Genomic DNA, 27,741 nt, shown 5'->3' with positions numbered 1-27,741 from the left:
TGTCCTCCTCACTTTTCCCCTCCTCCTCTCTGTCAGCAAAACTGAGCATGTTGGTACAACCTAAATTTCTTAAAAAAACCCAACCAACCAACCAAAGAAAACAACCCAACACCCCTGTACCCTAGAATGCTTGGACAGAAAAAAAGAGCAAAACAGAACAGTTTACAAAAGGTACAATTTAAACCAAAGCACACTGACAGAACCAAGCTGGGGAAGGACTATATTTGCTGTTTATGCTGACAAATTTGAGGAGCAGGAACCTCTGAGGCAGACAAGAAGCTGAGGATGAACCACATGATGGTAGAGCTGCAAACTAATGCTCACTTCAAAGCATCTTATCAGACCCAATGTAGCTCAGAAGACATTTCCTGTAAACATATTTTAAAGGCTCAAGTTTCCAATAATCAGCCTACAAACCCAGACAGCACATTCTTTTTCTAGGTCAAAATAGTTATGACCTCTGCTACCAGCCCCAAGCAGAGAGAAGGTAGAATATACTGTGCATCCTGCTGTGCTGTCTGATCTTCTCCCTTATTTAGCCTTGTGGCAAATAGAACGCCGCGTTCTTTAAACTCATTTACGAACTATGAGTGATTTCCTGAAGTCTTCCCTCATACCCCCCATTTTGAAACACCAGCCTGTTTTAAAGAACACACTCTTCATTCCGAGCAAATTATTACTGTGATCAATGTGGCAACTTTTTCTGCAATACTTACACAAGATGCTATCACCATTATATCAAAATAGGCCTTATAGAAAAAGAGGAAACTTGCTCTGTCTTGATCTGACTTCCCCAGAATTATTTCAGATTTGTTTGCATTATGTATGCAACCTGTACTTTCACAACGTTAAAGTTTGAGCTATTTTCTCTCCTGGTTGGGAAGAAATAAAACATCTGTGACTACCTGTATCCCTGGTTGCAGCAGTGCTTCAGCATTTCTAATGCTAGGTTGTGTCCCTGAAAAAGTCACAACTTCTTGTTGGGCAGAAACACAGTCACAATTCATCTTGCTCTGCACCTGATTTTCACGGAAAGGACATCATAGTACGCACCAATGCCTCCCCAGGAACACACACAGTGCCAGCAACCACAGTAGGACTGTTCCTCAACACTGTCACATCTAAACCTCCACAAGTCAGTCTAGCTGAAGTGCTGTCCTGTAAAATGGGAAGAAAAAGATTACAAAATACAGTCTCAAGGTCAAACCAGTCTGCAAAAGTGGATCCTGTATTTCACATTCTATTTTAAATACTAAAGAGAAGCCCTCATTTGCTATTACAACCATGATCGACCAACCACTTACTATGTGCTTATGCAGAAGAGATATGGTGTATGAAAACACCCAGGACCATGGCGAATCAACTTGAACGGTTTTGTGATATTGTTAACAGTAAATGAATGGTATCCAGTACTTAATTCTCGCTCACTTCTTTCATTTATTATATTAGTGTCACAGTACAACTTTCAGCTACCAAATGTCCACATGCCTGTCTCTTTTTTTATCACAGGAGGCTGTATTTTCAGGCTAAATAATATTCCATTGTCAAACTAAACATCCAAGTAGTAATGGGTGAGAAATAACTTCATGCAGTGTAATGAAATGATTATTTTCTGGGGGTGTTCAGTTTTACACAAATCCAAGATGACATCGACATGAAGATGGGTTTTCCTTCTAGAGTAATCCATTGCACTGACCTTGAAATGCAGACCTATTTTATGGACCCCCAAATGCAACTTGAGAGCTGATGCAAACTGGAACATTGGGCATTCCAACCGTGACATCTGCAGCACAATTTAGAGAAATCTAGGCTGCATTATTAATTTTTTGCATATAGTCACAAGCTTCCTGTGAAGACATTGTGTTCTTGGGCCCCAGACATATGAATCACAGAGGAATAGGAAAAAAAGTACAAGTTGTAGGGAAGTTGGGAAAGGTGTAGGGATGTTGGGAAAGATGTCATACTTCCAAAAAAATAAATGGCGCAAAATATTACACCCTCCACTAGCTACCAGAGCCCTCCCAAATGCCTGTTTGCTAACTTCCTTCTTTCTCTTAGAAGCCTTTTAACAGGTTTGCAAATGTTGTTATGACAAGTAAGCACTGTGCTGGGAAGGAATGACTCTTCCATTTATCCCGGATGTCTTACTCATTACTAGAAGGGGTATCAAATCTTAACATAAATTGAGTCAAATTACTAGAGAGCTCTTGGCTGCTACTTATCACAAATATAACACTAGCTAAGCAGATCTTCACTGATAAGTGTTCTGCCCTCCATTTGTCTTTCTGCTAAATTTTACATAAAGTTGGTATTTAAAGACACTCCCAGTTTTTGAAGAGACAATTGTTACACCTGCCAAATTGTTTCTAGCCCTCAATAAAATCTTACCAGTGGCCCCTTTTGACATTTTTTGATTTTCCATGAAATTAAAGGCTGTGGGGACGTTTACATATCTGAAATATAAATCTCACAAATGAGTACAGATAAGCATGTTCAGTCCTTCTTGAACTATTAGGAAATACTTGCGTCCTACAAAAAAGGCAAAGCATTTACAAGACAGTAAAAATTCACACACCATGGGTGGGGAAGCCAAGCCCCCCCCCCCCCCCCCCCCACACACACACACGCACGCGCACGCGCACGCACACGCACACGCACACGCACACACCCACACCCACACCCACACCCACACACACACACAGAGTCAGCTTCCCATCACTTCCAAACACATAAACAGTCACTTCCTTCAAGCGTACCCTTGGGCAAATACCTAGCCAGGTCCTCCCTCTCACTGCTTTCTGCACCCTAAAGGTGCTCAGCCCTTTCCACTACCCCCATGCACTGAAATGACATGGCGTCTTCAAAAGGATCCTGTGAGAGAGCTCTTCCTCAAGGGGAAAAACAAAACACACCAACTGCCCCGTGCAAACCGCCAGCACCCCCACCTCCCTCGCTGGGGCACAGAGCAGCTGGCAGAAATGGGGCGTTCGTGGCAGAAGGGGGCTCAATGGCAGGAGGCAGGAGGACTGTCGCTGCCTTGGTCTCCTGCCTGCAGGCATCGCTGCCCTTCACAATCCAGCCTGCCCCATAGGCAGCAAAGCCACATCTCACCCTGCCCACTCAGGCCCACGAGGAGCCGAATGCTGGGTGGCATTTGCAGTTGCACTGTGGAGAAGCCGTCAGATAACTGATTCAGTCTCTCAGACCGTGTCAGTTAAAAGGCAGTAACACTTGTGTGCATTCCATTGCAAAAGGTGCTGGTAAAAGGGAGGCAAAAATAAAGGATGTAATTTCACTATATAGCAATACATGTGACAAACGGAGGTCGCGGCATGGGAGACAATACTGACTGTATTTCACTCTGATCCCTCCAGCCATGGCTTTGTGGAGCTCACAAAAATAAGCTTCTGAGCACCTCTTGCAATGGTAGTGGTGGTTTTGCTCCAGAGACCACAGGTCTGGATCCTCACAGCATGGATTAAACACCATCAAACACGATTCCCTTCAATTCAGCTCCCATTTCTTACTTTAATCTGTAACACTGCCCACACCCTTAAGTGGCTACTTCCACTCACCAGCTATTTTAGTGAATATGCTATAGATAAATTTATTGTACAAACTGTTTGTGAACATTCAGTAAAGATGGCAAAGCCCTCTAGGGTCTCTCATAGGATCCTCAATAAGACACCACATCGCTTCATGACAAACTTAGGACTAAAATTTTATTTAATTTGCTTCTGACAAGTAACAACAAATACCTGGTGTTGGGAAAAAGCAAATTACATGACAGTATGAATGTTTACCCACACTATGTCATAAATTCTAAAAATGGCCAATCTGCAAAGATAAGCACTCTCAACTTACTTTCTGATAAAAGATCATAAGCTATTTCTCTGAAATTCATAAATCTGACATCAAATTTGTCCTGGTTTCCCTCTATTCCCCAGCTGAACTGCAGACTTCGTAAGGAGGTCAGCCAGGAAGAATCCCCTCTAATTTCCCATTAGGCCTTCTTTACAAAGTCCATTTCTGGTCTAGTTTGCAAGTCTGCCTCACTGCATACGTATCAGCAAAAAGAGTAGTTACTTTTCCATGCAACTTTTCCATGTAAAATCACTGTCCTGTAGAAGTATCAGCGTTTTTAATGTCATGTTCTCATCAATGAGTCTACAAAGCTATGGGACAACAATTTGAAATCTTTGTTATGTAGGCAAAACCACAAAGGCCACATTCTTCCTATTACTCACTACCTCCTGTTTACCCAAACACAATGAAAAGTCATCCACTTATCTCAGGAACAGAGAATAATTTAATGAACTTTTCCCAGGCACCCACATTTAAGAGACTTTATAACAGAAAGACCTCATTCTAGCCAGCTCAGTTGCATGCATTTTTACGTCATGTATTCACAGCCACAATACTAGTATTTACTGATAATACTACTCAGGATGCAATTCTTTCCAGACAAATCCTCCATACTAATGTACAGAGCTCAAAAGAGCGCTTCTTGCAAGCTTTCCTGAAACAACAGAAGACACTGCCATTTTTTCATGTCCTTCTATGTGCATTAAAGGAATCAACATTTTACCATGTTGGTCCATATGTCCTTAGGAGAATCCCTCCCAGTTGCCCAACAGAAATAACATCGATGCCGGGGGAAAAGTAGATCTTCTGCTTTAAAGTCACAGAACCACAGAATCTTTTAGTTTGGAAATGACCTTTAAGATCACCGAGTCCAACCGTGAATCTAGCACTGCCGAGTCCATCATTAAACCATGTCCCTAAATGCCACTTTCGCTTTTTTAAATACCTTTAATACACATGTCTTTTAAATACCTCCAGGGATGGCGACTCCACCACTTCCCTGGGCAGCCTGTTCCAACACCAGATCATTAGTGTCTATTTCTGAAATGAGAGAGAAGAAATCTTCTATAGCAGCTTGTACTTTATGAATCTGGGTCTTAAAATACGCTTACCTATCACACACAGGAAACCTGATGAAGTTACTGGCTTTTTAATGCCATCTAGAATATTGCAGTGTTGTCTTTTTTTTTTTTTTTTTAAATCAGATTTGCTGCCTGAATAACCTGCAGAAACAGACATGCTCTGTTATTCACCTCTGCCTGTAGCAGCTCTGCCATCTGGCACTAGCAAGTATTTATCTAAAAAATAAATCTGAATTAAGGATTATGAACCCACTCCTTTTAAACTGTGTTTCACCTGAACACAAAGGTCAATTCAGTCACGTGAGACATCAAAACTACCAATTCACTACCATTTATTTAAACCTGCACAGCAGTCAGAGGTACCTTTAAAAGACGAAGCATGAAACTGAAACAAAAACTGAGCTAATCCTCGATTTCTCATCCCTATGAAATACAAGGAGAATTCAGCACAGAAATAGCATGTCATCATAATCCAGGCCGTAATCTCATTTAACCAGAGCAAAATGAACCACAGTCATCCCCAAGCTGGCTCTGACTGCAGAGCAGGGCAGGGGGACTACCATCATGAAGGACCAGTTCAAGTGGAAACTCAGACCCCGAAGGCAAACGAAAGGACCATCACTGCTACATTCACAGTATAGGCTGCACCCTTCCCTGTTCAATCTAGCACATGCTCAAGAATACACAAAGGTTTCAAGAGACAAAAATTGAGACTGTGACTTTTCCTGTGTGACAAAAACCTCACGCAATACAGTAAAGTGAGAGCCCCTGTAACAGTTTGGGCCTGCCAGGGCAAACAGGACTTGTTCACTGCCTCCCTCTGTGTCCCCCTGCTTGAACTGCTCCAGGATTAAGTGAAGAGCTTTTCAGGACACAGTATAAACAAAGATTTAACAGTTCTTTCCCTATCTCTTTAAAACCAGGCAACAAATCTAATCTAAACAAGAAGACTTACTCAGAAAACAGGAAAAAGGACAAAGAAAATGCCCTCTGGATACATATGCATATACAAGACCCCTTAAAAACTGATGTAAAAATTGCCATTTCTAAAAACTATGCAAATAAAGAGATGAGTTCTCCAACAAACAAGATGGTTCAGTACTGCAAACAGTGCTATTCATGCTGCTTACATGCAAGGATTTTATTCCGATATATCTCTGGTTTTCCAGTGGCTTATTCCTAACATGCAAAAAGAGAAACAAAAACTTGTGAAAAACTCAATTCAAACTTTTCCCCTCCCTCCATTTCAAATTTAGATTTGAAAATAGAAATGCTGTGCTGTTCTGTGACACGATGATGTACTAACAAACACCAATATATTGCTGCTTTTTCATATACCGCAGAGTCCTCTTTCAGAAACTCTAATGTCAAATAACAAATCACCATAAAAAATGTGGCAACCATATTTTGTGGAAGGAAAAAAGAAATGATTACTCAGTACATGGACCATCTTCTACTCTGTGTAAAACTCTGATACAGAGCTCCACTTTGGGTCAACCATTAGGTAAAACTGTAACACAATCAAAAAATCACCCATATTAAAGATGGTTCATGTAAATTTGTTTCAACAAGAGTGGATTTCCCCTACGTTCTTCACCAGTCATTTAGCAAGGCTAGCTATAAATCATTGCTGACACAGCTTTTGTGTAAAAAAAAAAAAAAAAAAAGAGTAAGTGCTTCCTCCCACTGAAGGTCTCAGACCTCCAAGAATTTTGGAGAAATGCTTTTTTTCTCCATGCCCCTCATTTCTCCACTTACTACCCACAGCAACAGCTCTGTTTCCTGCAGTCATTCCCCCCTGCCACGGCAGGGAGAGGTAGAACAGCACGCCCAAGGACGATGCTACTGCCCATTTCAAAACTTCTGCTCAAGGACTGAGGAAGCAAAACATGTAAGAGGTCAGAGCTAACCCAGCAGCATTGCTTCCCAAGTGCTGGGAAGGCAGATGAAGGGCTCAGAATAACACAGGGCATTGTCACAAAGGAAACCACAGAAAAAAGCAGCAGGTTTCATGAAGGAAGAAACAAAAGGACAGCTGAACACCCCACCTGTCATTTGTAACACAAGCAGCACAGCAGCAGAAGGGAAGAGCTAAATTACACGAGCTTTGCGGCTTTGCACTTTTTGAGGCTTACCTAGGTGGAAAACCTACTAAGGGGAGAGAATCATCAAACAGGTTATGGTAGAGCAGCTGAAGTGAAATTGAAAAAGAGGGCTATATTTCAGCAGGAAGTCCACAAAAGCTTCACTGAGGGCCGAGATAAGAAAACGTGGCTCTGGAGTAATGCTGAGATGAGAAAATTAACCGTGCAAGCACCAGTGATGTCCTGCAGATTAGAAACTGAAGGGGAGAACAGTGAGCCAGGAACTTCTGCTTGGGTTCACTGGAGATAATAAACCTTTACCACAGAAATGAGAGGCCAGGGAGATCATGAACTCTCACAGTTCCAGTCCTGCCAAAAGTACAGGTGAAGTGGTCCCAACAGCTTCTGCCAATTGTTGCCTTATGGCCTGATACACAGCCAACTTCAAGAAATAAAAACTAACTTTCAGGGTGCCTGCAGGAGAGACTTTGACAAGCCCTATTACACCTACTACAAAATCCCTGCATAGAAGGATCAAATGCTGCCACTTCCTTTGCACTTAAAGTTATGATCACTTCCCTGCACAAATCTCTGCTACCTTGGATATGTACGTTTTAGTTGTGACTTGTTAGTATATCCAAAAGATGGCACGTAATTATGAAGATAGCATCACACCACCACTAAAACTGCTTTAGTTCTTCCCAGAAGCTTTCCAACTCACATATAACAAACTGCCTAGTTATCTTGCGAGGCTGAGCTTTTTGTTCTTTTTCCAGCTGACGCTCTTTTTCACTTAGTGATATCCAAGGGCAGACAGCGGGACATAACAGGCAGCACAAAAACAAGATGAAGAGGGAGGGGAGAGGGAGTTCTCACTGGTGGTCAGCACTTGCACAGGGAGTTTATGGGCAAGTAGTAAGGAGAGGCTGTCTCCAGGGTTGTGTTGACTCAGAGGCTGTCATCCTGTTTTTTAGATGTTAAGCACATTCTTGAAATTTCTTTTCAAAATGTTAACTGTTAATTATTTAACTGCGCCCACAATGCATTAGTAAAGAAATTATGTAAACTCAATTGAAGATAATTGAGTTTTATTATAATAATTTGTTCTGGTTTGTCATAATAACAGAATTCATACTCAAAATGCATACATACTCAAAGGCAAACATGAAGGCAAACACAATTCTGACACACAGTCTTAGAAAACAATAATGCAGATACAAATCAGTGGAAAAATTAAGATTACAGAGACTGCTTTATTTGGACTTGTTTGGATTCAAGAGGGGAATGAAAAAGACTGCCATGTGCCAGAATTTTGTTAGCGAGCAGTCCTAAAAACACTCCTAACACTGTTTAAACTAGCTTGCATTTATAATGCTGTAACATTAGAAATATTTTATACCAGAAATATAAATCATTAAAATTAGTCACCAAAATTTTGGTCCAGGAGATGGGCATTTATGAGTGGCATTGTTTTAAAAGGTGCTCTCACACTATAGTTTTCTAAGTTCAATACCACAAGAAGCGTAAAGGTACTATAAATGCACTAACCAACTTTACTTTACATTTTATTAAGAAATCTAATCTTTTTCAAAAGAGGAAATAATACCAAATCTAGTTAATACATAGAAACGAAAACACTGTGCATCAGAGAATACTATGAATTAGGAAATAGAAGAAGGACCTGAACTATGCTGTAATTTTTGAATGACCTTACTACAGCACCATATTCCTATGAGAGGAGAAGATAGTGGTCACTTTCATGTAAATTCTACAAGGAAATGAGTGATTGTCTCAAGTAGCTGAAAGTAAGCAGTAAATGATCAGGTTTTGAAAACATCCTCATTCTCTCACTCTGAAAATAATACACAGAAGCGACCAGGCTCCCTTGTTACTAAAAGCAGCTGCCAACCTCACTGTAAGATGCACTTTTGGACACTGCCATGCAAATCTAAAATAAAGGGGTGGGAAGAAAAACATAAAAAAAGAAAAGGCAAGGAAAGAAAAGAAAAAAAGAAAAGAAATTAACATACATTCATTACTGTGGTTCAAAAACAGAATCCCTAACTTAGAAAACCTCCTGTGGGGAGTACAGCAAAGGCTCAAGACTCAGTGGATTCTACATGAGGATAATAAGGGATACCACTCTAGACTACATTAGAATTACCGCACCAGAGTGGATAAAATAGCAGTAAAGCCACTACAAAAAACTACCCACTCTGCATATGTCAACACTACAATATGTCCCAGTTTTTGCATATAATCAATTGTCAGAACAGGACATATATTTTTTTTTATATAGGTATGCTTTTAGGGGCACAAAATGAAAGCCACCCAGTATCTGGAAGTATCATTTAAAGTATTTGAAGAAACTGTTTACATCCAGGCACTGCACATATCACAGAGCGTGCACAGTTGCAGCCTGAATGCCAAGGGCAAAACAACACTGCGATTCTGAAGGTAAACAATTATTTTGCTGTTTCTAATGCCACTGCTTTTTATTCTATTAACACAGAAATTCAGAAGTCAGTAAATTTAGTTCTAAGCAAGAACCAGAGAACTGCAGCGCTCTCCAAAGAACAGCGAGCTGCTTAAAAACTAATTGTTTTCCTTCCCCTACCATCTAACAGCATTGTTTCTCCAAAAGAGGTGTTCTGTCCTTAACATGGCTGCCATGCCTTACATAACATCAATGAATGAGAATATAGTTATTTTGTTTCCTACGACCTGCACTGCCCATTAACCATATGATTCTCCATATGGTACGGCAAACAGTCGAGACAAAGCTTTGCAGTAACGCAGCTCCAAGGATCAGCATCCTCTGAGAATAAGCAGCAGTAGAAAGAGACTCAGCCTCCACAAGCTCTAAATTCCCATTCGTATCTTTCTCTAGTAAATAACAGGCATTCTTACCTTAAGAAAACAGTAAGAATAATAATAACGGTGCTCAGTAGAGCCTCCTCTGTTTCATCTGCGCTCCTAAAAAAAAATCTTGGCGCAACTGTCTGCTGCAGCAGGTAATCAATAATATAACCTGCTTCTTCTGTTGCCAGAGCTGCTCCATCTGAACGCTAGCTAACGTGAACACTGTCAGTGTGACTCATACAGTGACTCAGAGCAGATGCAGAGCTGCAGGAGGAGTTTAAGTTTCAGGGCTTCCTCTTGCTGGCTCGCTCCTGCTTTCTGTCACGCAGGCAGGCACACACTTGCCACCCGTGTGTCTGTGTGTGCCTCCAGCTCTTTCCTCCAGCAGCAGGTTTGATTTCATCCTCTATGTAATCGTGTTTGAGTTTTTCTTCTGGGATGGCAATTCTGTTTCTTTCTTCACTGTAAATATATCTACCTTAAATGCAAAAAGCTTGCCCTGCAAGCCATGTCCATCCTGTGGATTGCCAGGTGGTGTGCTACTACAAGATATCCGTGGGCTCACATCTCTCACCAAGACTAGGGGAAGAACTCAAATTTCCCCCAAAAACGTTCTAAAACAATAGCATTGAGTTAGGGCAATATCCATTTATTCATGACAAGTTTATAGCAAAGTGCCTCTGACTTCATTAAGTAGTCTGGGGAGGACAAATTTAGTCTCAAATACAGTGAGATAAAAGAATTGTAGGAAGGACTATGGGATGCAGGTGAGCAGAAATCCTATGTGCCTGACACCAATTTAGCAGGGAGAAGTGCATCCAGGAAAAGAGCATAGCTGCATTATTGACAGGAGTAGCACATCTGGGTTTAGGGTTGAGTTCTGGCAGCCTCCCCCACAGCTATCCATCTCACTAGGCACTGATCACCACAGTCAAAGCAGCAATTTGATCAGCTATTTATTTCCCTGGCCTGCCAGACTCCCCACCACATACAACTGAGAACAGGCATCATGCAGCCCAAGTTGGGCGCTTAATGCTAGACAGTGTTGATACGCAATGCTGTACTGATTACGCTTTTATTTCTGAAAGGCACTTTATACTAAACAGTTGCAGTTGCAGTGTTGAGCAAATCCAGCCTTCAAAAGAGGCAGATGAAGCCTTCTACTACTGAGCCAGCAGGTCAGCCACATGGAAACAAATGGTGGTGGGATGAATCAAGAGAGTATTGTAAAAAGAAGCTGCTGGCCCAAGGAACAATGCCATTAAAATGTGTAGACCTGTTTCACAGCCATTCATATAAACATCCCAGATAGTTTGGGGAAAAGGCACTTAGTTTATTTCAAAGCATTTCCAGCAGAACATCTTTCCTCATACTTAGCAAATGTCCAGCTGGCTATTGCCCAGATAAACAGATTTGTTTCTCATGGAAAAGCTAGTATCAAAGCATGACTTTGATGGTTCTGTGTTTTTTGTCTTAGAACTCCTTTTTTTGCAAAGCCCTATCAAAGGAAAGGTACGCCCACCCATCCAATCCAAGTATGCGCACAGCACTGTTCAGTACTGTATCTGGTTGTTATTAAAGCTGCTAAACGAACTTCATACTATTGATGGTGAATGTTTACTCTCTCCATGTATCTGAAAGCAGCCAAGAACACTGTTTTGGCAGGGATCAAGAGATCAGAAAGAATCAAGCTGAGCAAAAGTATCCTTGAAGCATGGTCATGGAGATAACATAAACAAGGGGGATAAAAAATAGCTGGTGTCTTATGAAGTTACACTGAACTAAACTCTTTCCCCTAAAACCACTAGTATTCTACCTATCCCTTAGAAAATCTTCTGTTGAAACCCATCCTTTCCCCCAATTTACTAATGACAGTGAATCTTTGCTTCTGTCAAGCTTTCAAGGCTTTATTTTCATGTCTTAAATGGTTGAATAGGCAAAAGAAAGCTAAAATCCATGGCATGCATGGGGAAAAAAATAAAGAACACTAGCAGCAACAAAATACAAATCAAGACCCCTGAGATTTTAAACAGGAAAAGTAACAGCAAGGCCATGGTCCAAATGGCATCTATGACGCAGACAGAGAGGAAGACAAAACTGAAGACAAAACTTGAAGGTACTTAAATGTCTGGGGGTTTGGGGTTTTTTGGGGGTAGGGGTGGTGGCGGCCTTTTTTGTTTGTCTGGTTTTAAATGTACAGCACGCAACTGTGTATCTACATTCAATTTTGTGCTGCTGTCCACCTAAAAGCATAGATCTGGATCAGAAAGGACTCAAAAAAAAAAAAAGCTGTCAAAGGCCTCCAAGATAAAACAACACAAGCAAGCATGCACTGTGTAAAATGCACATACTTGCTTCAGCTGCAAAAGACCTAATCTACAAATCAAAAGTGATCTAGCTGTAAGCAGCTGTTCTGTGTTGCCTAATTTATCAGTCTTCTTAGCTGGACCTTCTGCAATAGAAAGGGTGTGGATTGTGTGTCTAAAAGTGGGAAAACCTGAAGCTTCTTACTCCAGCAGAGGTAAAACCTGAAATCTTGAACAGGAATTTAGTACGGCCTGCTAAACTAAACACTGCTGCAAGAGATTATGCATTAAAAGGCAGTGTAAATTATTATACATTCTTTAAGGACTAGAGATAACAGTTTTCCCTTTTTCTCCTTCAGGAAAAAAGCAAGCAAAGGCTTTTCTGTAGTACCTATTCAACATGGTACCTCAGAACATTCTAGGCTAAAGAATGCTGTTCCTCATCATCATTTTTGTTTGTTTGTTTGGGATTTTTTTTAATTTTTAAACATCATCATTATGCCAATGCTGGTGGAAATAGTTTCCCACAGCCTCTTCTAGGTTGTCAGATTCCATATTAACCTGCTTTCTCATGAAAGCTCAGTCTACAGTCAGGTTGTCCTTACTGAGAACGCCAACCTCTACTCCCGTTCTGGAGTCTTCTTCCTTTTTAGCTATACTGTCCTGGGGGCGGGCAAAAAAAAAAAAAACCAAAACATTCATTTTCTTCAAGGACAGGGCAAGTGTTTTGTAGCCTTGTTCTTCTGAGCCCTGTGAAAAGTTGGCGGATTAGAGATGCTAGTTTTTGAGGGGTACTGACACACATTTTCAAGACGAAAAGCAGAGCTCATTTTCTGAACAGGCTTACACTCCCGTTATCATTGTTATAGCATTGTTACGGGCATTACGGTACTTTCCAAAAGGTCCCCACCACTAGCAGCAGACACGCATGGAGGTGAGAACTACGCACACACACAGTAGAAGAGACCCGCTACAGAAGAAGTGCATATTATGAAAAGACATACAGGCAGAAAGTTGAGAAGTATTTTTTGCATCATCTCATAAAGCACAGCTAACTGTCCTGACCAAGTTTGTTTCCCATGTCCACAGCAAAGCCAAATGCAGAAACTAGATTTCAATCCCTTGTTCACTAGACCATCAGACTCCCCTTTTGGTGCATCTCAGTAGTAGGTTCACTTCTTTCAGCTAATTACTTTTCATGGGTATTTTGACGTGCTTTGACAAAAGCACTATTTGCTCCTCGGGAAAATTAAAACTCCTGCTGGGAAAAGCGTCAGCACCAGAACCTTTACCCTGCACAGGCAATGAACAGAGGAAGCCACACGTGGAAGCAAAACTTTAGTGACTGAGTATGGGAGGAGGGAAGAGGATGCACTTATTCCCCACATTTATCTCAAGGTTTCTGAAGATAAGTAACAGGACACACTACACCAGCTGAACTTTTTACTATCACTACATCATCCACCAATACCTCCGTAGCATCTTGCATCCATCTATACAAAAGCAGATAGCAAAGCAGCCCACAAGAGAGTGTGGGAAACCATTTCCACCACACCACACAAGTACATCTCTTCACTCAGATCACCTCCTCAAGTTACTATTGTAACTATAACCCCCAAAAAAAGTGTTTCTTATTTCTGTCATAACAATTCAAAGCTACATATCCTGCACTGGAAAGAGACTACAAAATGACAAGCTGCCTATAACATACTGCACACCCACCTCAGAGGGAAGTACTTCTGCCCATCTAGTGAAAATAGGCAAGGCGACCTAAATGCCTGTTTCCTCTTTATGGTCTGTTCTTGGCAAATGAAACAAGAGGCTATGAGACACTAAGATCAGCGAAATCAGCCAAAACAAGACAAGAAAAATATATCTTATAGCAACAAAGATGTACTGACCAGATGAGAAACTAGTTTACAGACACTGCTGTGCCTCCTGCGCATACAGACATTGACACATTTGCTGCACGTGAAGCCTTGCTGGGATAAGAAGGACTCTCCGGATTGCACTTGATGTCAGTGTAGTGTCAGCTGATCTTGTGGCAGCTGCCCTGCTCGTATCTACCCATTTCTGTTCTCCTTTTCTCTTTAATGCCAACATCTGTCCATGTTTTGCATTGACAGAAAAGGTCAGCAAGACCCTAATGATACATTAAACCTAATAATCAGATGATACACAGCTTGCAATTACCATGTGCCCAATCTTGCTCCCCTTACATTCAGAGCTTTGATTTTTCCTAAAAACTACACAGTGCAAGTGCAGAAGCATTTGTAATCTCAAATCTTACGTACATGCTACAGAGATCACCTTGGACAACAGAGAAAGCATGTCAGAAAACACCTGGTTTCTTCAGGCTTCCAAGAATATTAAAATTGGTTCTATCAACACAGCCAAAAATTTCTGATTCCAAATAATCTTTTTCTATACAATGCACAACTCCTCTCTGTTTCAAACCAGCATGCCCCATTTTCTGCACTCATACCATAATTTCAATTTAATACTGGTGAATTCTAACAAAAGAGACATCCAAACCCAGGTGTAAACTCATTTTGAGGCAAGCATGTTACCACATGACTTAAACATCATGGTTCCTTGCACTGTCTAATAAAAAGCAATATTCTAGTGGGAATTGTCTGCATCCACTCATTGTGCTCATTCAACACACTCTATACACTTTCTGAGTGAAGTTTTTCCTGTCCTCTTCACAATGCAGGACTTGCAGATCTCATGCTGGTCTTCGGGATCTATGACTGGCAGGTTCTTCAAATGCCTCAGAAAGAACAATTGTCAATACTGGAGAAAGTCGATGCAAAGACCTACTGTTTTCTCTGTACCATCTGCTGCATGGGGTAAACTAAATCAAAACCCAGTAAAACTGAATTAAAGCTAGACAATTTTTATAACCATTCTGCAACATTTCTTATAAAATTTTATAATTTTATCTGAATGAAAAAAGAGCAGCTGTAACGCAAGATTTCTGTGTTTGCACAACAGATTTCTAGTACTTTGTCTTGTCTTTCATCTCCTCTGTACTCCTTTGCAAGTTAACCAGCCCCTATTTTTACCAGGGAAATCATCTTCTGATATGTTCCTCATTGGTAAGGTCATGAAAAGGAACTGCCTACCTAGACACAAGGGCCTCACTCTTTTATTCCTATTCTTGGCATTTTTTGCCTTTGCCCTGCAAAAAAAAGTCCTGTTGTTAGTATAGTGTAATACAACACTTCACTTCTAAGCTAAGAGGGTCCCCAAATGTGTGTTGACTAGCAAAAGATCTAACAAAAAGAAAAGCCAAGGTTAAACCATTTCTCCTTCCCTCTGAAAATTTTTTATTTCTTCTTTCAAAATTTATGTGTATATATATATATAAAATAAATACATCCAATCAGAAAGAGTTATCTGCAAGCTCACAAATTTTAAGTCGCTACACGTGAATCCAACGAAGGCTGGATTCATGGTACGCTGTAAATTATTCCCCAGATTAATGTCACCAAATTATCAATTGGACCATTCAAAGGTTAAGGTACTGTACAAGTTGGATTGTGTATCAGAATTCATACCAGTGGGAGCCCAAGGTGGAAAAACCAATTAAAATTGTTGATAATGGAAGTGTTTCTTTCATGATTAATCTAAATTTTGACATTGACTCTAGATCATCTGGGATTTTTCCTAAAATTAGGCCATGGAAAAAGCTCTCAAAAAGTAGCACCTCAGTGTTTTTAATGTGGTTTTAAAAAAATCTTAATGTCAAAGGTTTTATGTCTTATCCTATGAACAGTCAACAACAAATAAGCTAACCTACACAGATAATAAGAGAAGGCAAATAGAAAAATAAGAATCAGCCCAGAATCTCCTTATTAAAAAACAATTTTCTTTTTCTTCAAGCACATAAAAATAGAGACTGCCCCTAACAGACCCCTGTGCATCATTTGCTGGCACTTCCATCTGTTATGATGTCTTTCCGTGTATCTATTGGAAAATCAGGTGGTATATCAGAGTTGTAAGTCGTTGCTTTGGGGTTTTTTTTTAAATGAGTTTCATTTGTTTATGTATAATGCAAAAGTATGCACTGACATATTGCTATATATATTTCTAGATTATTTTCACTCCCTAGGAGGGTAAAAGGTCTCATTGCATGGGATGTTTGGGGGACTAAAGCGAGACCAGAGATTACAGGTGTTTGCATCGTACAGTGTTTTGGGAAAAGACTTTGATTCCTTAAATTTGAAGGGAATTAGACCAGGCAGATAACTACTGAAGACACTGCATCATTTGATTACCAGATTTAATGCATTATTAGTGTCTCATCGACCTTCTCTAATAACATTTGTGTGTCTGTATTAAGGAAGCGTGATTAGTATTAAAGAATTATGATTAAATGGAAAACATCGCTAACAGTGCTACTTTACAGTTATTTTTTGGTATCTATATCCTTTGATTCTGCAGAGCCTTCATCACTCAGTGTCCCATCAAATGTACCGCATCCATTCATTCAGTTGTTGAACAGATCCATCTAAGTCACCAAACAATTCCAGCTATGTAGAAGTGATGTGCGCAGCTCCACATACAACCTTTTGTTTATAGTTCAGTTCTACCAGCCTAAACTGGCAAGATTACTGGCTTTTATATTATAAAGGCAGTAGAACATGTATTTTCTATTACCCAGCCCTCCCCTATTTCCACCTTCTAATTCTGTCTGTGATGTACTTCAGCTGCCTGGAACTCACAGTAGCTACTCCTGCACTTGCCTGATGAGGCTCGCAGCAGTCACAGACCACGGGTCCTGCTGCCCTGTACCACTGGGAGCTGCAGCTGTCCTTCCCAGCTTTGCCTGGGCCACCAACCCAAGGTTTCCTTGACGTGGAGATTAGTTTGGTGAAAATTGCAGGTCTGTTGGCATGTGCTTTGCACCTGAGACAGAGCCAGGATAGAGAAAAGCATGCACCCAGACGTCAGGGAAGCAACCAGTCACATTATCCTCGTAACCTACACTCCAGGTCACCTCACAGTTTTTAACCCAAACCAAAGGAAAGTAAGGTTTCCCTCTCCCCAGCTCGTCAGTTTGGGGTCTTTCTGGGAGTGTGGGATTGGGTGGTTGTGTTTTACTGTTTTGTGGGTTTTTTCCAAATGGAAGAATGAAGCAAAGTCTAAGCTCAGAGGCACAAGTTTCTAGGGCCCACCTTAGCTTGTAATGATTTTATTAATTACTTGCCTGACATTACCCAAAGAGTCTTAGGAACTGAATCTTAAGCTTTGATTAGTGCACTAAATATTGGACAAGCTTTCCTTCAAGGTATTATTATGTAATTTGGGGATAATGCTTAGTTTTGGAAGAAAGATATCCATTTATCTCCCCTTCCAAATCTCTGAGGTTGATTCTAATCAATGTAGAACTGTTTAAAGCACTATCTAATAAATGACAGTCACATTCCTAGAAAGGTACATTACAAAATACATCTGCTTTTGCAAGTTGAGGATTTCAAACACTCATGAAATCCTTTTAGAGATAAAGATGACATACTGAAAAGGGCCGGCTATAAATACAAAATCACCAACACAAGCATAAGTCTGCAAGAGCCATAAAGACAGATAGTATAAAAATACTTTATTGATTGCTATAATCCAAAATAGCATTAATTTTCTGTTAATTCCTCTTGGGAAAAAACAATCCTAATAACACTCCATGGAAGGGCTTCTGAAATAGAATACTATGTAATTCATCTTTGCTGCTTATATCAAGATTGAATGGAGACACAAAGCTGGGCAGAGAAAGACAGAGCCTTTATCAGTGTCAGTTCTTCAACACAATCCGAGTAAGAAATTCTCTCTAATACAAAGGACAGTCATTTATGGCTTCAGAACCTTCCATTTAGCTTGAGAACCACTGAACTATCTCCAGCTCGGGCAGCTACTGCACAGTACCAGCTCAGTAAGGAAATCACAAGTAGGGGCAACACCAGCCCAGAGCTGTAGTTCCCTTGAGCCAGGCACAGCAGGGTATGGAAACGACATGATCGACACCCGTAACTATGGAAGGAGTCTTAAAACACACAGGCTGAAATTCAGTGTAACAACTGTAGTTAAGATGGAAAAGGAAAGGAACACATTAAAATTAAAGGAAGACAAGTAAAAGCTACCCTCACATTAAACCAGTTGCAAAAGTACAGGTGTCGTTCTTCTAACAGTGGGCCTAAAAAGGGTAAGATGCAAGCAGCACCTGTTAGACAGCGTTTCCAAATAGACTGTCTTTTTTAGGAATTCATGTAATAGCCTGAAACCATACAAAGACTGGCCAAACACTATTTCAAAAGTTTTGTCACCTTCATATAAATGAGCTTAAAGTTTACTTTTATAGACTATAATTTAGATAGCAGCTAATCAGTACAAGCCTTTTTTTGTACAAAAATGGTGCACATTTCTTCTACCCACTCTTCCCCCCTGGTTCTTCCTCTCAAAGAATAACTGATTGCAGGTTCAAAAAACATCATGAAGACCTGCCTCAGCCTTTTTACAAATAGTAACTTTGTATGAAATCAGTAGCAATTATAGCTTATGTAAGAGTGAGAAGGAAATAATCACTTTTTAACCCACATAAAAAGCCTTCCACACAGCAAAGCAACATATATTTGGTATCTTACCTATGAACTTTTGGTTTGTTTGTTTATAAGAGAAGCCTTTTCAGCTTTATTACTCCAATGTTCCATATCACTACAGGCTAAAAGCCTGTAATTTAGGTACTAAAAAGAGGAAATACATAGTCTGCAGAGTTACATTTTTAACTGAAAACCTTCCATTAAAGGGGAAAAAAAATGGAAAGGAAAAGCGGGAACTTCAAAAACTGCATTAAAGAAACAAAACTATTGATTCCTCCTACAGATGCAGCCTGCTTACCGAGAATAAAGAAATATTTAAGAACATAAATTAAAGTCATGGCTTAAAATTCTGTAATGCCTCTGATCTCTGTAATAGCTGAAAATGACTGCAATCCACACATACCCCTTATATGCAATGTGGTTACCGAAGAGACTACATTAAGAACTATGTCCAGGAGTCAGAAAATGCACTGAATTCTCTATTTTCTCACAAACAAGACAGGCAGAATGCAATTCAGAGCATCTAAGGTAAGCCAGAACTAAGCTGCTAACTTCGGTGTCAAGAATCTCCACTCTGAAGGTGCTCACTTCCCTCTAAAACTGCAGAGGGGATGAAGTCGCTGGTGCTAATATGCCCCAATCTGGCCTACCAACAAATAAAAAAATCCACAAAAGATATACAGAAGCGCTGTATAAGCAGCGGCTTAAGTGCTAAAGTTAAATAGGGAGACTATCCAGTAAAAGCAGAGCTCAAAATAGAACATAAACGGGAAGAATTTGGCTGTGAGGTATGAGATGTTTTTAGAAGATGACAGACAGAAACAGAGGAAATGTCAGAGCTGGGAAATCAAGACTCTCAGCAAGGCAAAGATCGATGTTACGATCAAGAGGATATGAGTTCCAGTTAATATACCAACCTGAGAGCAGTTCCTAGCATATGGTCTTGAAAGGAGAGAATTAATGGCACTGTGGTGGCTTGCCAATGGGGCAAACTGGTTTAGAGAGCAGGAAATGGAGAAGTGATGGCAAAACTGCACAGTGGGTCATCTTGGAGGAAAGCATGGCAGGGCAGGTCAAACAGCACAGTTAACCATATGGTGGAGAAAGATCCGAGAACGTGGATTCAGGAGAGGAGAGATTCAGGCAGAGACACAGGCACATGTCTGTAAGCTACAAGAGTGAGCTGCCTGACTGACAGGCTGCTCGGGAGCAAACACAAGGAAATGAAATGCCTGGCCAAGCTGTGACAGTAAAGGGAGAGAGAGGAGACAAAAGGACTTGGGAAGAGATCATCAGGAAAGCTTTATGGAAGTATTATTTGGCAAGAAAAACAATGTTTGTCAAGTCCCTGGGAAAAAACTTTTTTCAGCTCCGTTTCAAAGTTAGGCTGAAGTTGAAAGGCTGTTAACACTTTGCTGTACTCGTTTGCAGTGGTAAGGCCTCTTCCACTGACACAGGTGCCTGAAAAGCCATGCAGACCTCCGCAGATTTCAGCCTGGAAAAAGGTCCTAATCACATCTTGACCAACGGAATTTTCTGGTATGAACCCATCACTCCCTGCAAATTCAAGTCTGACTGGCAGAAACCCAAATGAGACACTAAACCATACAACTCTGTCACCAGAAGCTTCAAAAGTCATTTCTTTGATCAAGCCCATCCTTGTTCGGTGGACTAACCTTTTACCATCACGCAAAACATTCTTCCATCAAAGCAAGTGCTGCTTAACATGAAGTATTTAAGGTCTGCTTATCCTCTTTAATGCACTGAAGGCAGTAATAATGAATAAAGGGAAAGCAATACCATGGAAGTTTCCACCACTTCACGTACCACAGATCGGAAACTCCTGGCCTCCCATTAAGCAACACTCAAAGGCCTGGCTACTGAAGATGCAGTACAGAGCTATGTAAATATTCCACAATCCCTGAGCATGCTGTAGATCAATTACACAAAAAACATTACGTGTTGAGCTTGGATGCTGTTCTGGGCCACCCATGCCTGAAACTCCCGGGGTTTTGACTCATGACAGAAATACTCCTTCATAGTCACTACCGCTTTCCCCAAGTGCTGCACTGCCGATTGGCTCTAGCACCATTTTTCAGAATTATGTGCCACCGACAGAAAAGCCAACAAGAAGAAAAATATTAGTAACTCCAGAAGAACTGCTGTGCAGAGCCTCCACAGGGTATTTTACTGCCCAGGCTGCAGGCTGGGAAATGTACTGTGTGGCGTCTGGCCTCTAATAGCGCAGAAGCCACGCACCACAGAAAAAGGAAAAATGGTACTGCAAAGTTTAAACCTCCTATGATACTCTGTTATCAACACCCTGAAATTTATAACACAGCTGCCTGAAGTAGTCGCCTTTTATTGTCCTCTGCAAGTGCACATGCTTCTTTCTGTACTCCAAAGGAGGAGCTACCAAGTACAGGGTTTTCTTGAGGAGACAGGTAACAAATACAGGAGGAAGGGATAATGAACATAACTGCTTCGTTGCATCTTGGAAATTTCAGGGGCTGCTTATCCTCCTTTTTCCTCAGAAATCTCCTACTCATCAGTTTTCTCTCAGTACAAAGAGCAGTGAAGGAAGGTGTGGAAAAGGTACATAGATAACAAACAGTACTATGGTATTCCAGTCTCGTCCTGGTTTCTAAAAAACTAAAGACAGTAACAGCTAAAGTACACGACAGATCTGGTTTAGATGCAGCACTGTGGAGAATAAAGCACCGGTCAGAATGAAAAACTGTCTTTTGCTCACAGAACACTCAACATACCCCAAATTGTGTATCAAAGCCGACCAGCCTTAGTTTTTCAAAACAGCCTAAAATTAACCCCAGCAAGACATGAGCCACTGGGTAGCATCCTTAGCATTGAACTTGGGAGAGCACCGAAAGCAGCTGGTGCAGAGCAGGATGTCTCTAATCTCTAAGCTGCTATCAAGTCCCAGAGTGCTTCTACTATCATCTGCAAGCACAAAAATAAAACAATGCAGGAAATTACTGTTACTCCTTTTACCCTCCCCTCAATCTCTCAAGCCTGAGAACTAACAACCCTAAAACTAAAAAAAAAAAAAAAAAAAAGGCAAAAACAAAAAACCAGAAGACAAAACCATTTTTTAGGTAGGTAATTAAACTGGTATGTTTTATTTTAGACAGAGACTACACAGTTAAACATCCAAAGAGTAGTCAATCTCCTGAAAAATCGTATCACCAGTTTCAACAAACAAAACAATCTATTTTTGCATCATATAGATTGACATATGGGTGCTAAAGGGTAAGACTTGTATGCCTGGAGCTAATTAAAGGCAATGTCCCACTCATGCACACGTGCACCACAATTAAGCACTTACCTTTATCTGCAGGTGAAAACACAAAATTAATCAAATAGTTTTTTAGGAATTTTGCTCTATTTTGCCAAGTTTATCTGCTTTGTAACCCTTCGAATGATTAAAACAGAGCTGCCACAAAATCATCCACAGCTAATCACCTATTTGAAAATTACGCCTATAGGCAGGTGTAATTTTTAAATGTAAAGACAGGAACGGTTTTCTCCTGGCATCCTTTTAAGAAATGTAAAATTTGTGCCAAAGAAGTAACTCTTGTATTTACAAGAAATCCTTTACTACATTTCTTGAAGAAATGTCACTTAGAACATGAAGCTACACAGACTACAAAACTGGCATCCCTTTAGATTAAGTTCAGCAAATACATTAAGATGATGGTACAGACCTACCCATCTTACTGCCCAGTTCCACATTCAGCCACATGATGCTGCACTGGGAGAGTGAAGATCAAACCAAGGAAAGGTATGTTTGCAAAGAAAATCAAGGCAGAAAACCACCTTAGAACGAAACTACTAGGAGAAGCATTACGCTGACAAAATATATGCTCTGTCTTTGTGTTGTCCAAGGCTGGGGCAGGGTCATAAGTTTTAAAGCAGCTGCAGAGCTATACAGCTTATCAGGAACTAGAAACTCTGCTCAATTGCTAACATGGTAAGACTAGGCAAAAGTCTCAGGTCTGGCTTCTAAAACTAAGTAACCATCACTGCAAATCTCTGCTCTTTCATGATTTAGCAGAGGGAAGTTTGAAGACACGAAACACAGAAGTTCAAGTGCTGGAACTCAGTTTAGGACCTTCCCCTTAGGATTATTTAAAACCTCATCAGTGTTTACACCTACCTTGAAAAGTGAGTTTTGAGCACAGCAGCTGCAACCAAACCAGCTTCCAGTTGCTTGGACTGGAATACTGTGGAAATACTTAGCCCAGGTAGAAAGTAGTAGAAAGGAGAATCCATGTTGCCACAAAACACAACCAAACATTCTGTTCCTTTTGAAAGGAACGGGAGAGGAAATGGAAGAGCAGACACAGAGTAGCTGCCACAGGTAGCTGCCAGCTATCCTTCATGAACTGATAGGAGACCCAGGAATCCTGCGGCCACAGCATTTCAGCCACGGAACCAGAAGAACCAGCTAGCCCACTGAAAGACCATGACTTCTATTTGTTTGTTGTGAATCCCTTCAACTGGCCCACGATGTCTGAAACAAGCTTGCATCTTGAGACATGAGAAAAGGAAGAACTCCTAACACCGCAGCTTGCTCTTCACATGAAAATGCACGTGATAACCAAAACAGACATATAAAGACTTGCTCCTGCACTATGTTAGACTAAGGCCTAACCACAGAAATACGTTCTCTTTTTTTAAAATTCAGCAACCAAATGAAAGTAAGGCTTAGTTCAATGTAGTAACAATGTAGTATTAGCCTGTGTACGGGGCAGAGTGAATTGCAGCTTATTCTTTCTGAAATATGTGATGCCTTTTCAAGGACTAGTAAGATTAAGGGACTGATCAAGAACAGCAAATGTCAAAGAGCAGATATAACTAGCACTTTCTATCCAATGCAGATATTATTCCATAAACCCAACACTTTTATAACAGCTGGGGTTTTGTTTGTTTTTAAAGGCATATTGGTTAGAATCAAAATAGCATAACATAATAGACACATGAAAAGTGCTGATGTAAAAGACAGAAACACCATTCTTTGGCTCAGAAGACCTGCTGTCACAATCAGAATCTAGATGTACGGCTATAAAAATAAAAGCTCAGGATGAAAGTACTGAAGTTTAACAGGTTATAACACATCAGCTGAACCACAGCAAACACAAAGCAAAGTCACTTAGCTTAACCTCACTCCCCTGTGAACTACACATATAAATAACCTTACATCTGCAGTGAGCTAAGAATATGCCTGCATAAGATTACCACTACATGCTGGCATGTTAAACAGTAGTAACAGGATAAAGAGTCTGGTCCTCAAGTCACTAACTTGAATAGACAAAATCAGTCCAAATACATCTTCGGCAAGCTGAATTGTTTGCAGATCAAGGGCAGCTGAAGCCATGAAGGAAGAACATCTTCTGACATACCAGACCACCCCTGTGAGAGACTGTTGCATGCTGAATATAAATATTCACCATGTAACACATGCAAAGAAGTCAGGAGATAGGTCAGTCAAGGATAAAAATCAAGACACTACTCAGAGGTTTTCTTATGAAAATTATGATTGTTCACTTCCACTAATCCACTACTAACACCGGGATCAGAGAGTTATCAAGATGACAGCCACACAAATAAGATAGAAATTTCCCAATTAATAGTTCTGCAGACACAGTCATTCTTTGGGCTTCTCAAGCGGTACATTAAGTACATTTCCTATGCTAAAAAATAGTAGATATGGTAATAAAAATCAGAGCAAGTACTCTGCTGATTTTTAACATTACTTTAGGCAGTCTATACTGGACACAACCCTAAGTTTTCTGTGCATCGTAAATTCTAGTAATGTTTGGCTCTTGGCAATGAACTTTTGTTTTTTCTTTTCCACAGCCACGGAAAAAGTGAGCTGGTTCCCTCCATAAGGACAGTGCTTTTCTCTCAAAAGGACAGCACCAACATCAGACTTCCCCCTAAAAAAGACACAGGCATCTCTTCTGCATTGCTACATCACAGGGTGCTCCCTGCTCAATTACTGCTGCCCTCTGACTCAGTAGCCATACATCCACAAGCAAAGCCACCTCCCCTTCTCCCTCTAGTAGCTCCTTTCAATTTGTTTCTGAAAAATGCTCAAGGACAAGCTGGTTTTCCCTATGGTTATAGGCAATTTCTTTAACAGAAGTTATTAAAAACACTGACTCCAGTCAGGTAACTCCTTATTCTGCAAGTACATTCACCGATGTTGGTAAAACTTACTCAGCACAAGAAAAAAACCCATGCATGACTTTAAGCTGTTTTCAGTATGTAGGACTGGGTGACAAACAGGAATAATTCAGTTTCCCAAGGCAGGAGTTTTGTGCGTCTGAGCACAGCTGCCAAAGGAGAAATTCAATACACATTAATCATGACTGTCTCAAGTGTCCTGTGCAAATGTGTCCCCTTTAGAAAATGGCTAGGAAGCACTATCAATGACTCTATGTAACTCTGAATTGCTTCACTTTGTATATGGCTGAAACATTCAATTTAGCAATGAATTAACAAAAAATAATGACAGAGAATCTGTGGGGACACAAGGCATATCAAAAGGAGAGATTAGCAAAGCCTAACACATCTGTGATCCACATTTCTGAGGGTTTTTTTTGACAAGTATAAGCAAAAGTTACAGCAAAACTGGAGAACCTCTACTGCTAAATGCATACTACTTAAGAAATCCTTCTTAACAATTGTTTCTTTCTTTCATGCTTAATACAGCAAAACCACTTTAAATATTCTAGTGACAGAAATTAAAAGCATTAAAAAACCCCAAAAGTATTTAACTTTGCAGAGACCTTAGGTTTCTCTGACTACACCTGTTACCTTCAGATAGCAATCCCCAAGCTCCACCTGAAATCTGTCAGTGCTTCAGACCTCAACTTGCCTCTGGCTTGCACCTGTTATCCCCATAACCCTTCAGCAGAAAGACGTCATGCCGCTAATAAGTCGTACAATTTTTCACCTCTTTACTACGTGACTTTCTCAAAAGGCTACCTGAGAAGGCACAAGCAAGTAGGTTCAAGCCAGATCATTTTTTCCTGCAGATTTTACTGGTGAAACCAGCACCAATCTCAGTCAGTCCTTCACTCCCATCCTACTTCCAACAGCAGGGACATGTCCCTCAGACTACTGATGGACTGGGTTGAAGCCCAGACAAATGAGTGCACTTACAGCCTTTACAGAAACAGTAATACTGATGCAAACAAGCACATCCTGTTTCAGCTGGTTTCCAAGAGTTACCTAAAATTCTCTGAACTTTGCTTAAACTATGTTTAACTACCAGCCCTGTATTTTGTCTTTCAATTAATCATTTCTCAGTTCCAAAGGGCTGCAAGTAGAGACACCAAAGCTACAGTAGAGCTTTTCTATTCCCCAAAGAAGCAACACACAGTGACCCCAACTCTCACCTGCAAGAGCTAAACCTTTCAGACTTTGTTGATGAACCAGAACATGATGTCATTTTGTTTAAAAGAAATTACTTTTTTCATCTAAAACCAAAGAGCTATAAGTTCTAGTAGTATTTCTGTTTTCTGTACATCGCTTATTATCTTCCCTCATGTTTGTTTGTTCTGTTTCAAACTTCTTGGGATTTACATTCCAGGAGGGAAGAACAGCTCAGTTAGAAATTACCTTCAGTGGTCCACTAGAAGATTTTTTTTTTCATTTATGCACACTTGAGACAGAAATACACATATACGTTTTTTTTATAATTGTGAACATGTCCTCTATCTGTTCACATGATTAATTACAAATTATTCCCCTCCTCTTCAGTCTGTTTCACTTTGAAGTTCTACCTTTGCAGGAGCAGTTATTACCCAGTAAAACCATTCAGATGAGAAATTCAGGTAAAATGCAAATCCTGCAACAAAACACTGTACTTGAAAATAAACCGCAAAACGGGTATAAACAAGTACTACAACCTCTCATCATTTATGGCTGCGGAGATCTAAATGCACAGTTTAAGGGTTAGATGTTCATTGTGTATTTTCATTAGACTGCATGGTTTTAGAGGCAGAAATGTAAGGCTACAGGGCTGTGACTCTAATGCAAGAAGGTGGCCTTTTTCTGTACAATAGATGACATCTGCCTCCACCTAAACCTACAGCAAGTGTTGCTCATGAGACTTTCAGGTTTAATTGCCTGTAACCACAAGCAGCACAAACCACAGTAGGAAGTCAGTTAATGAACTTGCAACAAATGTAACAATTGCTACCAAGACAAAATTATGAGGCTGTTTTAAATAACAGCGCTCCTTCCTTCCTGCATAACTTACATTTTATCCTGCTACAAAAACTTACAGATGCTTTTTTCATCTCCGGTCTCTAAGGTTTTCACAGAAGTAAAGGTTTGATCCAACACCCAGTGATGTCAAAGGAAGCGACAAATCAGACCAAAAAAAGGAGGAAAACATCCAGGTTGTAAAAGGTCTGTTCCGACCAATTCAGACTGGCTTTAGCAGCTTTTAATGATACCAAGTAGAGCCAAGAAAAAAGACTCCCTGAGCTGGAGACCTGGCAGGTTTCATAAGCAAAGACGAGGGGTTTGTGTAGTCTTTGTGTACTTATGAACTCCATTCACATACTGCCAGCTACTTAAGATCCTGCAACAAAACAGAACTTGAAATTCTTTTTAAAAAAAAGAAAAAAAAAAAGAAAAAATCAGAAAATATTAAATCTCCATTCTATCTTGTTATGCACAAAAGTTTCTAGTTTGTTGTCCCTACTTACCTGAATATATACCCTGTACAGCCATAAAGCCAAATCTAGGATTTTCTGTGTATATTTAATTTACTTGCACTTTGAAGTTTGCATATTTGTGTTTCTCACCCACAGATGTGTATACAAACACCTATTTCTGAGCAGAAAACCATCTACATATGTCTCATTTATTTGCTCTCTCTGTGCCCATATCCAAAAAATGGTAAATGTAT

At 40.3% G+C, this 27,741-nt stretch overlaps 1 protein-coding gene across 19 annotated transcripts in view; it reads right to left on the bottom strand.

Moving 5' to 3' along the window:
- INPP4A (inositol polyphosphate-4-phosphatase type I A) overlaps window positions 1–27,741 on the bottom strand; it is a 131,102-nt gene that overhangs the window by 84,331 nt on the left and 19,030 nt on the right. The window contains exon 1 of one of the 19 annotated variants that reach the window (XM_037376049.1): window positions 9,941–10,123. The exons of the other annotated variants lie outside the window; for them this stretch is intronic. The gene's annotated coding sequence lies outside the window, so the exon portion shown is untranslated. Of the gene's footprint in view, window positions 1–9,940; window positions 10,124–27,741 lie in introns of those variants that run through there. 19 annotated transcript variants of the gene reach the window in all.

This window comes from Falco rusticolus, chromosome 2, assembly GCF_015220075.1.
Source record: "Falco rusticolus isolate bFalRus1 chromosome 2, bFalRus1.pri, whole genome shotgun sequence".
In the NCBI taxonomy this organism is placed as follows: Eukaryota; Metazoa; Chordata; class Aves; order Falconiformes; family Falconidae; genus Falco; species Falco rusticolus.
Note: the sequence above shows the minus strand (reverse complement) of the source record. Positions and strands in the feature narration are given on the sequence as shown.